The sequence below is a fragment of the Rhinopithecus roxellana genome, chromosome 2 (genome assembly GCF_007565055.1).
Source record: "Rhinopithecus roxellana isolate Shanxi Qingling chromosome 2, ASM756505v1, whole genome shotgun sequence".
Taxonomy (NCBI): domain Eukaryota; kingdom Metazoa; phylum Chordata; class Mammalia; order Primates; family Cercopithecidae; genus Rhinopithecus; species Rhinopithecus roxellana.
In genome coordinates, this window is record NC_044550.1 from 51702863 (window position 1) to 51718703 (window position 15841).

The 15841-nt window shown below is 40.8% G+C and overlaps 1 pseudogene across 1 annotated transcript; it reads right to left on the reverse strand.

The window, feature by feature from the left end:
* Nucleotides 1-14676: 14676 nt before the first annotated feature.
* LOC104658840 lies at nucleotides 14677-15451 on the reverse strand (annotated as a pseudogene). Its single transcript, XR_747499.2, has one exon. The product of XR_747499.2 is annotated as a 40S ribosomal protein S6 pseudogene (transcript).
* Nucleotides 15452-15841: the final 390 nt, after the last annotated feature.

Consider the following 15841-nt stretch of genomic DNA (forward strand, 5'->3'; position numbering starts at 1 on the left):
TGAGTAACGAGATCGGTTCCCAGAGAAAAAAGCAGAGCAGAGAGCCCAGCAGTTGTCATTTACTTTTCAGGCATTGGCTGAACCAGGCAAACTTGATCATTGCTTTCTAGAGCCTCAAGGGCCTAAGGGACAAAAACCAAAATTGAAGTCCTGCCCAAGATGGGAAGTCTAACTAGAGTCTTCCTTTGAAGGTGAGATATCAAAGGACTATAACCTCTGTGTAAGAGTAAAGCAGAAAGGGCCGGGTGCAGTGGCTCATGCCTATAACACCAGCACTTTGGGAGGCTGAGGCGGGCGGATCACCTGAGATCAAGAGTTCGAGACCAGCCCGACAAACGTGGAGAAACCCCGTCTCTACCCAAAAAGAAATACAAAACTAGCCGGACGTGGTGGTGCACGCCTGTAATCCCAGCTACTCTGGAAGCTGAGGCAGAAGAATCGCTTGAACCCAGGAGGCAGCGGTTCCAGTGAGCCGAGATAGTGCCATTGCACTCTGGTCTGGGGAACAAAAGCGAAACTCCATCTCAAAAAAGAAAGAAAGAAAGAAATCATCCATCCCCCACTCTCAGATGTAAGTAAGGTAAATTGCTTGTGTCAAACCTTACTGCTAAGTGAAAGGGAAAAATAACTTTCCCCCAAAGATTTAGAACTACTTGGCAATTAAAAGGAATTAATTACTTATAAATAAACACAACACGGATTTATCTAAAACTCGAAAGCAGATCATTCAAAACTGCAATGGCTCACATTTGGATTTACAGGCTAAATTCTCACTATTTCCATAGCCCAATAACCTCAAGCCAATAATACAGTTTAAAGTAGTACCAGACTGATAGTGCCCTAGAGCTGGGGTGGGCAAACCATATCAGGTGAAGAAACAGTAAACATTTTAGGCTTTGTGGGTCATGCAGGTCACTATAGCAACTACTCAACTTTGCTTTTGTCATGCAAAAGCAGCTATGGGCAATATATAAACAAATGCTGTCTTCCAATAAAATTTTATTTACAAAAACAGACAGAGGGCAGGATTTGGCCTATAAGCTTTGGTTTACTGAACTCTGCTCTCCAGGTCTAAGAGAAGATAAAATGCCATAGATGATAATTATGAAAATTCTCTAAACACACAAAGACTCTATGAACAAGAAGCAGCAGAAAAGATAGATCCAGACCCTCAAACGTTATAAGATTTTGGAGTTGTTGGGAAAAACATCAAATCAATAAGCATAAGGTACTTCAAAATTATATGAGAGTAATCACATTTGAAAAAGAATTAGCTATAACTCTTACAAATGAGAAATAAGGCTGAGCACAGTGGCTCACACCTGTAATCCCTACACTTTGGGAGGCTGAGGCAGGCGGATCACCTGAGGTCAGGAGTTCGAGACCAGTTTGGCCAACATGGTGAAACCCTGTCTCTACTAAAAATACAAACAAAAAATTAGCTGGAGGTGGTGGTGGGCACCTGTAATCCCAGCTACTGAGGAGGCTGAGGCAGGAGAATCGCTTGAATCCAGGAGGTGGAGGTTGCAGTGAGCCAAGATTGTGCCACTGCACTCCAGCCTGGGTGACAGATGGAGACTCAGTCTCAAAAAAAAAAAAAAAAAAAAAGGGAAATAAAGGACATCAACAAGATGGCTGACTAGAGTTGCCTGGCACATATCCCTCCCTACCAACAAAAAATAACCAAAACAACAAATAAACAACTAACCTTCAACTGTAGTGTCTGAGGGACAGCACTGGAGTGCAGAAAGGGACTGGGGAAATCCCTATGGAGCACAGAAGCCCAGGATGTCAGCAAAAGGAGGGGAGCTAAGCACCCTGCCCCGGCCACCCCATCTCTCCCATTGAGATTGGCTCAGATCCAGGAGGGACTTCCCCATATGGGGAAAAGGTAAGCAGAAGGCCCCCACCTGCCCGAACTGCCACTGCAGATTCCTGTAGTCCTTACTATAGGAGAAACCCACAGTCCTCAAAAGCCCTTAGCCCAGTGTGGGGAGCTGCTTGGAATTAACATGGCTGCATTACTCTAGAGTAGGAACACAAGGTGTGCACTCCCCACCCTAATCAACCCCTGTGAGCCAAGCCACTGCAGCACTGTGCCATCTTGAAATTGGAACCACTGCTAGAGTCCACTCTGCTCTGGGGTCCAGCAGTCACTGCATGTCTCCAGCCTTGAGTCTCTGCCATTATTTTACCAAGTCCACACAGATGGTTGCAAAACCACAATGCTGTCTGCCTGGAACATGGGGCCAGGAACAGCCATGACTTCAGCACTGTGCAGTGGGAAAGCCAACCCTTGGCCAGCTGAACTAAATAGTCCAATGGACCTTCCCCCAGAAAGTCCCCCTTCTTGGCACTCCCCACCAAAGAAACAGCCTGACAAACCTGCCCCTGAGACAAGCCACCAAACTACTGCACACCCATGTCCCAGCTGGAGAAGCAACAAGGTGAACCCACCTCCAGCAGAATTCATTCATGGCCAGGCACGGTGGCTCAAGCCTGTAATCCCAGCACTTTGGGAGGCCAAGACGGGTGGATCACGAGGTCAGGAGATCGAGACCATCCTGGCTAACCTGGTGAAACCCCGTCTCTGCTAAAAAAATACAAAAAACTAGCCGGGAGAGGTGGCGGGCGCCTGTAGTCCCAGCTACTCAGGAGGCTGAGGCAGGAGAATGGCGTAAACCCAGGAGGCGGAGCTTGCAGTGAGCTGAGATCTGGCCACTGCACTCCAGCCTGGGTGACAGAGCGAGACTCTGTGGGGATGGGTCACATTTCAACATGAAATTTGGGGAAGACAAATATCCAAACTATAGCAAGAAGAGATGCAAAAATACATAGAAAACTTATTTCATAAATTAATAGCTGAAAACTTCCAAGGTCTTGGGAGGCATAAAGACAGCCAGATCCACGGAACTCAGAGATTTCCAAATAGATTCAACCCAAAAGGTCCTCTGCAAGGTGCATATAGTCAAATTGTCAAAAGTCAAAAACAAAGAGAATTCTAAAAACAGCAAGAGAAAAATGTCAAGTCACATATAAGGGAATTTCCGCTAGACTAATAGCATCGTTATCAACAGAAACCTTACAGGGCAAAGAGAATGAAGCAACACAGTTAAAGTGCATTAAGAAAAAAAAAATGCCAACCAAGAATACTATACCCAGGAAAGCTATCCTTGAAAAATGAAGTCCACAAACCCTTTCCCAGACAAGCAAAAACTAAGGGAATTCATCAACACTAGGCTTGCCTTAAAGTAAATGCTTAAGGGAGTTATACATCTGGAAGCAAAAGAACAATAACTACCATCATGAAAACACATGAAAGAACATGAAAGCATAAAACTCACTGATACATCAGATATACAAAGGAGAAAGAGAAATAAATCAAATCTTATCACCACATAAACCACCAAACTTCAAAGATAAATGATAAGAGAGAAAGAAAAGAACAGGGGCTATACGAAGCAATTAGAAAACAATTGACAAGATGACAGGAACAACGTCCTCACCTATCAATAATAATCTTGAACTTAAACAGATTAAATCCCCTAACCAAAAGATATACACTGGCTGAATGGATTTTTTTTAAATGACCCAACCATATACTGCCTACCAGAAACTCACGTCAGCTGTAAAATACACATAAACCAAAAGCGTAGGGAAAGAAAAAGATATTTCACACAGAAACCAAAAGTGGACAGGAGTAGCTATAGTTATATCTGATAAAATAGGCATTAGGTAAAGAAAACTATTTTTTTTTAAAGGGACAAAGGGCCAGCTATGGAGGCTCACGCCTGTAATTCCAGGACTTTGGGAGACCAAGGTGGGTGGATCATGAGGTCAGGAGATCAAGACCATCCTGGCCAACATGGTGAAACCCCGTCTCTACTAAAAATACAAAAATTAGCTGGGCATGGTGACATGTGCCTGTAATCCCAGCTACTCAGGAAGCTGAGGCAGGAGAATTGCTTGAACCTGGGAGTCAAAGGTTGCAGTGAGCCAAGCGCACCACTGCACACCAACCTGGCAACAAAGTCAGACTCCGTCTAAAAAAAAAGACAAAGAAGGTTATTATTCACTGATAAAGGCATAAATTTTGCAACAGGATATAACAATTGTAAATGTTTATGCACCCAACACTAGAGTACTCAGATATATAAAACAAATATTATTAGATCTAAAAGGAGAGATAGACTCCAGTAAAATAATAGTTGGGGACTTCAAGACCCCACTCTCAGCATTGAAGAGATCATCTAGGCAGAAAATCAACAAAGAAACATCAAATTTAAATATACTACAACCAAAAGACTTAACAGACATTAACAACATTTCATTCAATAGCTAAAAAATACACATTCCTCTCATCAGTACATGGAACAATTTTTATGACTGACCACACATTAGGCCACAAAAAAAGTCTCAACACATTTTTAAAAACCAAAATCTCATCTAGTATCTTTTCTGACCACAATGGAATAAAACTAAAAATCAATAACAAGAGGAAGTTTAGAAGCTGTACAAATACATGGAAATCAAACAACATGCACCTGAATGACCAATGAGTGAATGATGAAATTAAGGAGAAAATTTAAAAATTTATTTAAACAAATAAAAATGGAAACACAACACCCAAAACCTATAGGATACAGCAAAAGCAGTATTAAGAGAGAAGTTTACATCAGTAAACACATACATCAAAAAAGGTAGAAAGATTTCAAATAACAATGCACCCCAACAAACTAGAAAAGCAAGAACTAACCAAACCCAAAATTAGTAGAAAAAAGCAAATAATAATATCAGAGCAAATATAAATGAAATTGAGACCAAAAAAAATGCAAAAAAAAAAAAAAAAGATGAAACAAAGAGCTGCTTTTTCAAAATAATAAAATTTGAAAAGGAATAGCTAGACTAAGAAAAAAGAGAAAAAATCCAATAATATAAAATCAGAAGTGAAAATAAAAAGACATTACAACTGATGGCACAGAAATACAAAGGATCATCAGAGACTATTATGAACAACTCTACTTCCTAATTTCTGTTAGAAAAACCTAACAGAAATGGATAAATTTCTGGACACATACCACCTACTGAGACTGAACCAAGAAAGAATGAAAAGCCTAAAGAGAATAATTACAAGTAACCAGATTGAACCAGTAATAAAACATCTCCTAATAAAGAAAAGACCAGGCCCAAATGACTTCACTCCTGAATCCTACAAAATTATTTAAAAATAACTAATATCAATGCTTCTCAAACTATTCCAAAAAGTTGAAATGGAGAGAATTTTTCCAAACTCATTGTTTGAGGCCAGCATTGCTCTGATAATAAAACCAGACAAAGTCACAGTAAAAAATAGAAAAGTATAAGCCAAAATATCTGATGAACAAAGATCCAAAAATCCTCAACAAAATACTAGCAAACCAAATTCAACAGCACATAAAAAATATACAACATGATCAAGTTGGATTTATCCCAGGAATGCAAAGATGGCTTGTAGAGGACTATGTGCTTGCAAACGAAGCAGGGCGTTCCCGATAAGTCCTGCTCTTGCAAACGAAGCAGGGCATTCCTCCCCTGCAAACAGGGAGGACAAAGGAGCCAGTTGCAAATAGCAGACCCTGGGGGCTTGTTTATATGTAAACATCTTGGAAATCCAGAGAGTCAGGGAAAGGTCAGAAAAACAACAATGTGTCTTGTGACTTGGTAACATTCCACAAATGACTGTATAAAATAAAGCGGAGCGTGTCATTCGGGGCGGCCGCCATGTTTGTCTTGTCTTGCGTTGTCTTGTGTGTTCATTCCTTTGTTTAGGAAACACGGGGACCCCAACATCTGGCGCAGCGAGCAGGGCCCGTGGCTCCACGAGAGCAAGGAACCGGAGGGGGAACACCCCTGGCAGGCGCAGGGAGACTGTGGGCAGGTAAATAAATAAGAAGGGGGACCCACAGGAAAATTATGGGGAATTCCACCTCTCTGGCCTCTGAATATTTGCGGTTGCTTCAGGGACTGTTGATGTCCATAGGAGTAGAAGTAAAAGAAAAGACTTTGAAGCGATTGTTTGCCCATGTTGAACAACATTGTTATTGGTTTCAATATCAAACTAAAGTGCAGCTGAATCAAAAAGAATGGTTACAAGTAGTTAAGGCTCTGCGACGAGCTCGTCAGCGAGGGCAAATAATGCCTCTGACTTTATGGACTTTGTGTAATTCTATTACTCAGGCATTAGAGCTACTTGAAACTGACTCAGAGCGTGGCGATACTGCCATGGGAGGTGAGGCATCTGAAGGTTTAGGGAAAAATGATCTTGGAGAGGAACATAGTTGTGCCCCAGTTGCTGAGGATAAAGAGTTGGAGGACGAGCTGATGTCTCCTTCGTCTGAAGGAAATTCTGACATGCAGCGAATTTTAGATATGTTACAACTGTTAAAATCACAAGGTGCCACTGCTCCTGTTTCTCCTATCCCTCCGCCACAAACTTTCCCTGTTACTTTTCCTTCTGCTCCACTGGAGGAAGACTTCCCCTTACCGCCACCTCCAGTCTCTTTGCCTGTGTCAAGTCAAGTTTTTTCTGTGCCTTTTCCTCCTGTGGGAGAAAAAAAGGAATCGAAGGTAAAAGATAATTTTGAAGAATTAGATTTGTTCCCGATAACACGAACAGCTTTTGCCCCCAATGCTCAGTTCCCAAACGGTGGTCATAATGTGACTTTTCAAGTACTACAATTTAAATGTTTAAAAGAAATGAAAGCTGCAGTTTCAAATTATGGGCCTCAGTCACCGTTTGTTCTTGGCCTTCTCGATTCCTTCTCTTCAGAACATATGATGATTCCTATTGACTGGGAAACACTGGGAAAGGCTGTTCTTGACCGTTCTCAATGGCTTCAATTAAAAAGTTGGTGGTTAGAGGAAGCAAGGGTACAAGCTAGAAAAAATGCTACCCGAAATCCCCCAGGACCTACTGAAGAACAGCTTACGGGTTCAGGACAATATGCCACTGTCAATACCCAGGTGGGCCTAGATGATATTGCCATATCTCAGATTAAAGCCTTGTTCTTAAAAGCGTGGTCTAAAGTTGAAATAGCAGGCAAAACTTCTTTATCTTTTGTAAAATTTCTACAAGGAGCCAATGAGCCATATCCAGATTTTGTAGCCCGTCTTCAAGATGCTGTATTGAAGACTGTAGGTGCGGGCCCTGCTTCTAAAATTCTTTTAGATACTCTAGCTTTTGAAAATGCTAATCCTGAGTGTCAAAAATTGCTGCGTCCTCTAAAGGCCAGTGGAGCTGATATAGATGAATACATTCGGGCTTGTGCAGGTGTTGGAGGGGCCATTTATAATGCTCAATTGTTTGCTGGGGCACTTTCCAAGGCTTTAAGAGGCAGTTCTAAACAAGGTATATGTTATCATTGTGGAAAACCTGGTCATTTTAAAAAGGAATGCCGGAAAAAACTAGGCTTTTCTGCCTCAAAAGAAAAAAGGTTACCTTCTGAGGTATGCAAACGATGTGGGAAAGGTCGACATTGGACAAATGAATGTCGTTCTAAAACTGATAAGGGTGGAAATTTGTTGTCGCCCCTTCTGGGAAACGGGAATCAGGGCCCGCAGGCTTGGGGCCCCAACAATTACAATGCAGGCCTACCACAATACCCAGTAAGCAATGGTTTACAACATCAAGGAGTGACTTCAAGTCCTCCTTAAGAGCATCACACCTTACCCCAGTTTCTCAGCTTTATGCAGCAACTAAGCAAAGCGCTGCTGCTGACTTAGCTATTACTCAGCCTTATACTCTGTCTCCTAATGGAGGAATATATCAATTAGCTACTGGTGTGTGTGGTCCTTTACCAAAGGGACATGTAGGACTTTTGTTAGGTCGAAGCAGCAGTGCTATGCGAGGGTTAATGGTGATTCCGGGAATTATTGATCCTGATTTTATTGATGAAATTATTATTATGGTACAAGTCTCACAATTTATGCGCCTAGAGGCAGGGGAACATATTGCACAATTGCTTCTATTGCCCTTTTTTCCTTTTCTATCTAGAGATGTGTCTCGACAAGGAGGTTTCGGTAGTACTGGAAAAACTGTTTTCTGGGAAACCTTAGTTTCTGATAAAAAAACCTCTATGCTCCTTGCAAATTAATGGGATACTTTTTGAGGGATTAGTTGACACAGGAGCAGATGTATCTATTATTTGCTTGGCTCAGTGGCCTACTCATTGGGAAAAGAAACAAGTCTCGGTTACTTTATCCGGCCTAGGTACTGCTTCAGTAGTTTACCAAAGTGTTGAGCCCCTTAGTTGTGTGGGACCTGAAGGACAACAAAGAAAAGTAGTGTTTTATATTGTTCCCATTAATATTAACCTTTGAGGTCGTGATCTTTTACAACAGTTTGGTGCCTTTTTAAGCATTCCTCACATTTCTCCAGCTGCCAAAAATAGGATGTTCAAAATGGGCTACAATCCTTTAAACTCATAGCCACTGTTCACAAGCCTCAAGCTTTACAATTAAAGTGGAAAACTACAACTCCTGTTTGGGTGGAACAGTGGCCATTGTCTAAAGAAAAACTTGAGGCTTTAAAAGATTTAGTTAAGGAACAATTGGCCGAGGGGCATATAGAACCAAGTACTTCTGCATGGAATTCCCCTGTGTTTGTCATTAAAAAAAAAATGGAAAATGGCATTTATTAACTGATCTCAGAGCTGTAAATGCTTGTATTCAACCTATGGGGACTTTACAACCTGGTCTTCCTAACCCAGCCCTTATCCCACAAGGTTGGAAATTAATGGTCATAGATCTTAAAGATTGTTTTTTTACTATTCCATTACAACCCCAAGATTGTGAAAAATTTGTCTTTACTGTTCCCGAATATAATAATGGACAACCCACTCAGAGATATCAATGGAAAGTTCTCCCCCAAGGCATGCTTAATAGTCCTACTTTATGCCAAGAATTTGTTCATAGAGCCTTAAACCCTATTAGAAGCCAGTTCCCCACTGTATTAATTTATCAATACATAGATGATATTTTATTGGCAACTCCTGATGAAGTCTTACAGAGTCAAGTTTTTCAAGCTTTACAACAACAATTAACTCAATATAATTTACATATTTCTTCTGAAAAAATTGAAACCCAATTTCCCATTCAATATCTGGGGTATCTCTTAGCAGAAAAACATATTCGACCTCAAAAGATTCAAATTCGAAGAGATCAACTTTTGACTCTTAATGATTTTCAAAAATTGCTAGGAGACATAAATTGGCTTCGCCCCATCTTAGGCATCCCTACTTATAAACTATGACATTTATTTGCCACCTTAGAGGGGGATTCAGATTTAAATAGTTCTCATCATTTATCTCCTTTAGCAGAAGAGGAATTGACATTTGTGGAAAATAGAATTAGTGAAGCTCACCTTGATTATATTGCACCCAATCTTCCACTTTCCTTGTGTCTTTTTCATACTCCTCATTCGCCAACGGCCGTTTTACAACAAGATAATAACATTTTAGATTGGCTATTTTTGGCTAATAAAGCCATTAAAAAGATTCACCCCTACATTGATAAATTGGCTGAATTAATTATTAAAGGACGACATCGAGCTCGTCAACTGTTTGGTGCTGACCCCGTAAAAATTATTACCCGATTATCTAAGCAATACATTGAGTCCTTGCTAGAAACTCATGAGGGTTGGCAAGTGGCTTGTGCTGAGTTTACTGGTTCTTTTTCTCAGCACTATCCTAGTCATAAATTATTTGCCTTCCTACAACAATATTCCCTACTACCATATAATTCTATCTCTTCTACACCAGTTAAAGGTTCCACCTTTTTTACTGATGCTTCTAGCAATGGAAAAGCTGGGTACTGGACATCTGACAATTCAAAAATTTCTTGCTATCCATTTGAATCAGTACAACAGGGAGAACTTTTTGCCATTCTTATGGTTCTACAAGACTGGCCTCAGACCCCTTGTAATATAGTTAGTGATTCCCAATATGCTGTATATGTAACTAAATATATCTCTCAGATTTCTTTACCATTATTTCCTCAAACTCCTTTACAAAAGTCATATTCTTTATTATTTGTAACTCTTACTTCTCGCACTGCCCCCCTTTTCATCACTCATATTCGTTCTCATTCAGCTTTGCCAGGACCTTTATCTTTTGGCAATGGTCAGATTGATTCTTTACTTATTGGCAGTGTCCAACGAGCTCAAGATGAACATCAATTACATCACACTAATAGTCTAGGATTACAACGGCGATTTTCTATCACACGCCGTCAAGCCCGAGCTATTGTCAGGGCCTGTCCATCATGTGCTCCTATCATTGCACCCTTTTAAGTCCAGGTATTAACCCCCGGGGCACTCAACAGAATCACATTTGGCAAATGGATGTAACTTATGTCCCTTCTTTTGGTCGTTTAAAATATGTTCATCATACAATTGATACATGGTCACATTTCCAATGGGCTACACCATTACCTTCTGAAAAGGCTGACTCTGTTATTACTCATTTGCTTACTTGCTTTGCAGTTATGGGTGTTCCTGCTGAATTAAAAACTGATAACGCCCCTGCTAATTGCTCTCGTAAATTGGCCGCCTTTCTTTATATCACATTATTCATACAACAGGTATTTCGTTTGATAGTCAAGGTCAAGCTATTATTGAACGAGCCAATGCAACTTTAAAATTACAACTTTCAAAACAAAAAGGGGGAGATGGGCGAGATTCCCCAAAACACCAAATTCTAAAAGCTTTATTTACTTTAAATTTTCTCAACCATTGGCGCCAATTACAGCAATCTGCAGTGGTAAAACATTTTCAACAGCCTTTAGAAAAGCCACAAAATAGTAATCTATGGGTGTATTATCCTTCATTACAAGGACAATATTTAAAAGGAAAAGTTTTACAGTGGGGCCGAGGCTATGCTCTTGTCCGTACAGGTGCCGGAGACGAGTGGTTTCCACCTCGATGGTTAAAACAGTGCCATGGCGAAGAGGAACCGATCCGAAGAGTTGCTGAAGGAATTTCAGGAGCTGAATCTGCGTGCTCAAAGAACATTCACCTTCGGAACTCAATGTGCAGAGCCTCCAACATGGGGACAGCTGAAAAGGCTCACTCAAGAAGCTGAAGAGGCTGTTCAACAAGCTGGGCGGCCAAAAACCCCATTGACTTTATTTTTGGCTATGCTGGCTGTAGTAAATTGTCAGGTAACGGCTGGAGAATTTACATACTGGGCTTACATTCCTTTTCCACCCTTATATCAAGGTGTGGCCTGGGGAGACAAAGAGGTCCCAGTATTTACTAATGATACTGCTTGGATGTCATCACCGTTTTTAAACCAGGATCCTGAATTAGACACTGGCACAGTAAATAGTTCATATCAGTTTGGGGTTGAAGGCTTACCTATATGTCTTGGGAGAAGTCCACATTGTCTGCATCCTTCCCATGAGGCTTGGGCTGTTCGTTATAATTATAGTCACATTGCTGCCTTTACTATGATTATTGTTGCTCAGAGTTTTAAGTATAATCATACTGCATTACTAAAAGAAACTCTGCCCACTACATTATCTTTATGCTCTATCCCTGATGTGAATGGAGGTGTTTCCCAACTAGAGTGGACTAGATGTAGGGGTAGTGGGCCACGATTGTTGTTAGAAGTAAAAGGGAAGAGTCATAAATGCCTTGTTACAGATTGGAGTGTACATGGCGATTTTCAGACTAAATTCAGCCATGTCAGCCTGCGTTAGCATAAAGGTAATCACAGCATTTCTGCAGATGGCAATGAAACTATTATTTGGCATGATGGTGGTCTATCACCCCCTATGCCACATTTGGCTAATACCTCACAAATACAAAGTCATATTTGGAAGTTGCTAGCTGCTCGTAAACCAATGTTCACTTTCATGGGAAACATGTCCTTAAATCTTACTAATATTGCTAACCCTTTCCATATATCTTTGCATCGAAATAGTTCTAGCTATGTTATTGCATGTGTAAGAAAGCCTTACTTGTTGACAGGAATTTTTAAATGGGATAATAATACAGGGGTAGTTAACTGTACAAACAATTGTACATTCTTAAGTTGGATAAATACTACTTGGTGGAATAATAATTGGAATGAGTCTCATTCCGATTTATATATACTAAGAGCCAGGAAAGAAACCTGGCTACCTGTAAGCTTAACACGTACTTGGAGTGAATCTGCTGGGGTTACTCAAATTTACAAGGCTATGCAAGATCTTGTCCATCGCAGTCGGAGGATGGTTGGAATCGTTGTGACCGCGGTGATAGGGCTTGTAGCAATTGCTTCCACCGCTGCTGTTGCTGGATTAGCTCTACACCAGAGTATACAAAATGCAGAATTTGTGCAACAGTGGCATGAACAATCACATCTGTTGTGGCAGCAGCAACGAGACATAGATGCTCATTTGACTGAATGAGTGGATAATCTGGAGCAAGTGGTTTCTTGGTTGGGAGATCAGCTAACAGTGTTGAATACACGAGCTTTGTTGAAATGTGGTTGGAATACTACCCAATTTTGTATTACTCCTGTTCCTTTTAACAGCACTGTACATAATTGGACTGAGATAAAGAGACTTTTAATTGGTCATAATAATCTTTCCCGAGAAATACAAGAATTAACACAGAACATTTCTGAAACATTTTGCAATCAGTTACCATTGCTGACTGGTGCAGATTTGATGACTGGTATTGCACAAAGTTTGACGTCTTTGAACCCTATGAGCCCTGTAAAAACCTTGCCGACCTCTGTTTCTAGCAATGTATTGATTGTTGTTCTTGCTTTTGTCATTGTCACAGTCTGCTGGAGACGGTGCCAAAGGGCAAACACCAAATCCCAGCGAGCTCAACATGTAATGATGGTTTTGAAAGAAATTCAAACTTGTAAATAAGGAAAGGGGAAATGTAGAGGCCTATGTGCTTGCGAATGAAGCAGGGTGTTCCCGATAAGTCCTGCTCTTGCAAACAAAGCAGGGCATTCCCGATAAGTCCTACTCTTGCAAACGAAGCAGGGCATTCCTCCCCTGCAAACAGGGAGGACAAAGGAGCCAGTTGCAAATAGCAGACCCTGGGGGCTTGTTTATATGTAAACATCTTGGAAATCCAGAGAGTCAGGGAAAGGTCAGAAAAACAACAATGTGTCTTGTGACTTGGTAACATTCCACAAACGACTGTGTAAAATAAAGCGGAGCGTGTCGTTCGGGGCTGCTGCCATGTTTGTCTTGTCTTGTGTTGTCTTGTGTGTTCATTCCTTTGTTTAGGAAACATGCAGACCCCAACATGGCTCAATATATGTAAATTCATAAATGTGATACATTACATCAACAGAATGAAAAACAAGAACCATATCATTTTTTAGCAAAAATAACAAAGCTGTATGCATCACACTACCTGACTTTCAAAATATGCTACAAAACTATATTAACTAAAACAGCATGATACTGGCATAAAAAGAAAAATAGACCAGTGAAACAGAATAGACAATGCAGAAATAAATCCACATACTTAAAGCCAACTGATTTTTTACAAAGCTGCCAAAAACATTCAATGAGAAAAGGACAGTATCTTCTTTTTTTTTTTTTTGAGACGGAGTCTCCCTCTGTCACCCTGGCTGGAGTGCAGTGCCTGGATCTCAGCTCACTGCAAGCTCCGCCTCCCGGGTTTACACCATTCTCCTGCCTCAGCCTCCTGAGTAGCTGGGACTACAGGCGCCCACCACCTCGCCTGGCGAGATTTTTGTATTTTTTAGTAGAGACGGGGTTTCACCGTGTTAGCCAGGATGGTCTCGATCTCCTGACCTCCTGATCTGCCTGAAGGACAGTATCTTCAATAAATGGTACTGGAAAAACTAGCTATCCATGTGCAGAAAAATGAGACTAAATCCTTAGTATAAAAATCAACTCGACACAGATTAAAGACTTAAATGAAAAACCCAAAACAATGAAACTACTAGAAGAAAATAGGAAGAGTGGTTCAGGACATTTGTCTTCTTTAAAAACCCAAAAACTATGAAACTACTGGAAGAAAACAGGAGAAATGCTTCAGGACGTTGTTCTGAGCAAAAAAATTATGAATTAGACCTTAAAAGCATAGGGAAAAAAGCAAAAATAAACAAATGGAATCATATATAACTAAAATGCTTCTGCACAGCACAGAAAACAATAAATGGATTAAAGAGACAACCTGCAGAATGGGAAAAGATTTTTGAGGACTAATCATCTGACAAGGGAATTTTTTTTTTTTTTTTTTAGAGTAGGGTCTCACTGTCACCCAGGCTAGAGTGCAGTGATCATAGCTCACTGCAGCTTCAAACTTCTGAGCTCAAGTGATCCTTCTGCGTCAGCCTTACAAGTAGCTAGAACTACAGACAGGCACCACCATGCCCAGCTGATTAAAAAAAAAAAAAATTTGTAGAGACAGTGTCTCACTGTGTTGCCCAGGCTGATCTCAAATTTCTGGCCTCAAGCTATTCTCTCACCTTCACCTCTCAAAATGGTGGAATTACAGGCATGAGCCACTACACCTAGCCACTGATGAGAGATTAATATCCAGAACATACAAGGAACTAAAAAACTCAAGAGCAAAATAATAATAATAATCTGATTTTATCTTATTTTATTTTTTATTTTTCCCGAGTCTGATCTTATTTATTTGTCACTCAAAAAATCTTATTTCTGACTGGATTCAGACTTATAAGTAGAAGCTCGAAGAGAGGAGAGTCTGCGTCTCTTCGCAATTTGTTCCTGGCGTTTCTCCTTAGCCTCCTTCATTCTTTTGGCCAAAAGTTTAGCATATTCTGCAGCCTCTTTCTTGTTTTTCTTAGTACGCTGCTTCTTCAGAGCAATACGTTTGTGCTGCAGGACACGTGGAGTAACAAGACGCTGAACCTTGGGTGCTTTGGTCCTAGGTTTCTTACCTTCTTTGTTTAAGGGCTTTCTTACAACATACTGGTGGAGGTCATCTTCTTTAGAGATTGAAAAGTTTGCGGATTCTGCTAGCTCTTTTGGGGCCCAGGCGGCGAGGCACTGTAGTATCAGTCAGTCCAGGAATATCCTTCTCTCCTTTTTTTACAATAACCAAGTTGAGAACGCTCAGATTGGCAACCACAATGCAACCACGAATTGATTTTCTCTTTCCTTCTCCCGTTCTCGTTGGTCTGTAACAGGAATGCCCCTTACTCAGTAGCAGGCGGACACGGCCATGGGTCAAGACACCCTGCTTCATGGGGAAACATTGTTTGTCATTCCCACCACTGATTTGGACCACATAACCCTTCCATTCTTCACCCAGAGCGTCAGCAGCAACTTCTATGGCCATACGCTTCTCATAAAAAGTACGAAGTTTGCATTCATCGTCCACTTCAATGAGTTTCTGGCAGCCAGTGGCTGGGAAGGAGATGTTCAGCTTCATCTTGAAGCAGCTGAACGCCTCCGAGGCACCACGGAAAAGAGCAATAATCTGATTTTAAAATGGTCAAATGATCTGAATAGACATCTCTCAAAAGAAGACATGCATATGATCAAGTTTACAAAAAACGTCCAACATCATTAATCATCAAGGAAATGCAAATCAAACCCACAATGAGATAGCATCTCACCCCAGTTAGAGTGGGTATCATAAAAAAGACAAAAAAATAACAAATTCTGGCAAAGGTCCAGAGAAAGGGGGTCTCTTATACATTGTTGATGAAGATGTAAATTAGGACAGCTGTTTCAGGAAACAGTATGGATGTTCCTCAAAAACTAAAAATAGAACCACCACATGACCCAGCAATTCCAGTACTGAGTATTTATCCATAGGAAAGAAAATCAGAATGTCAAAGAGATATCTGCA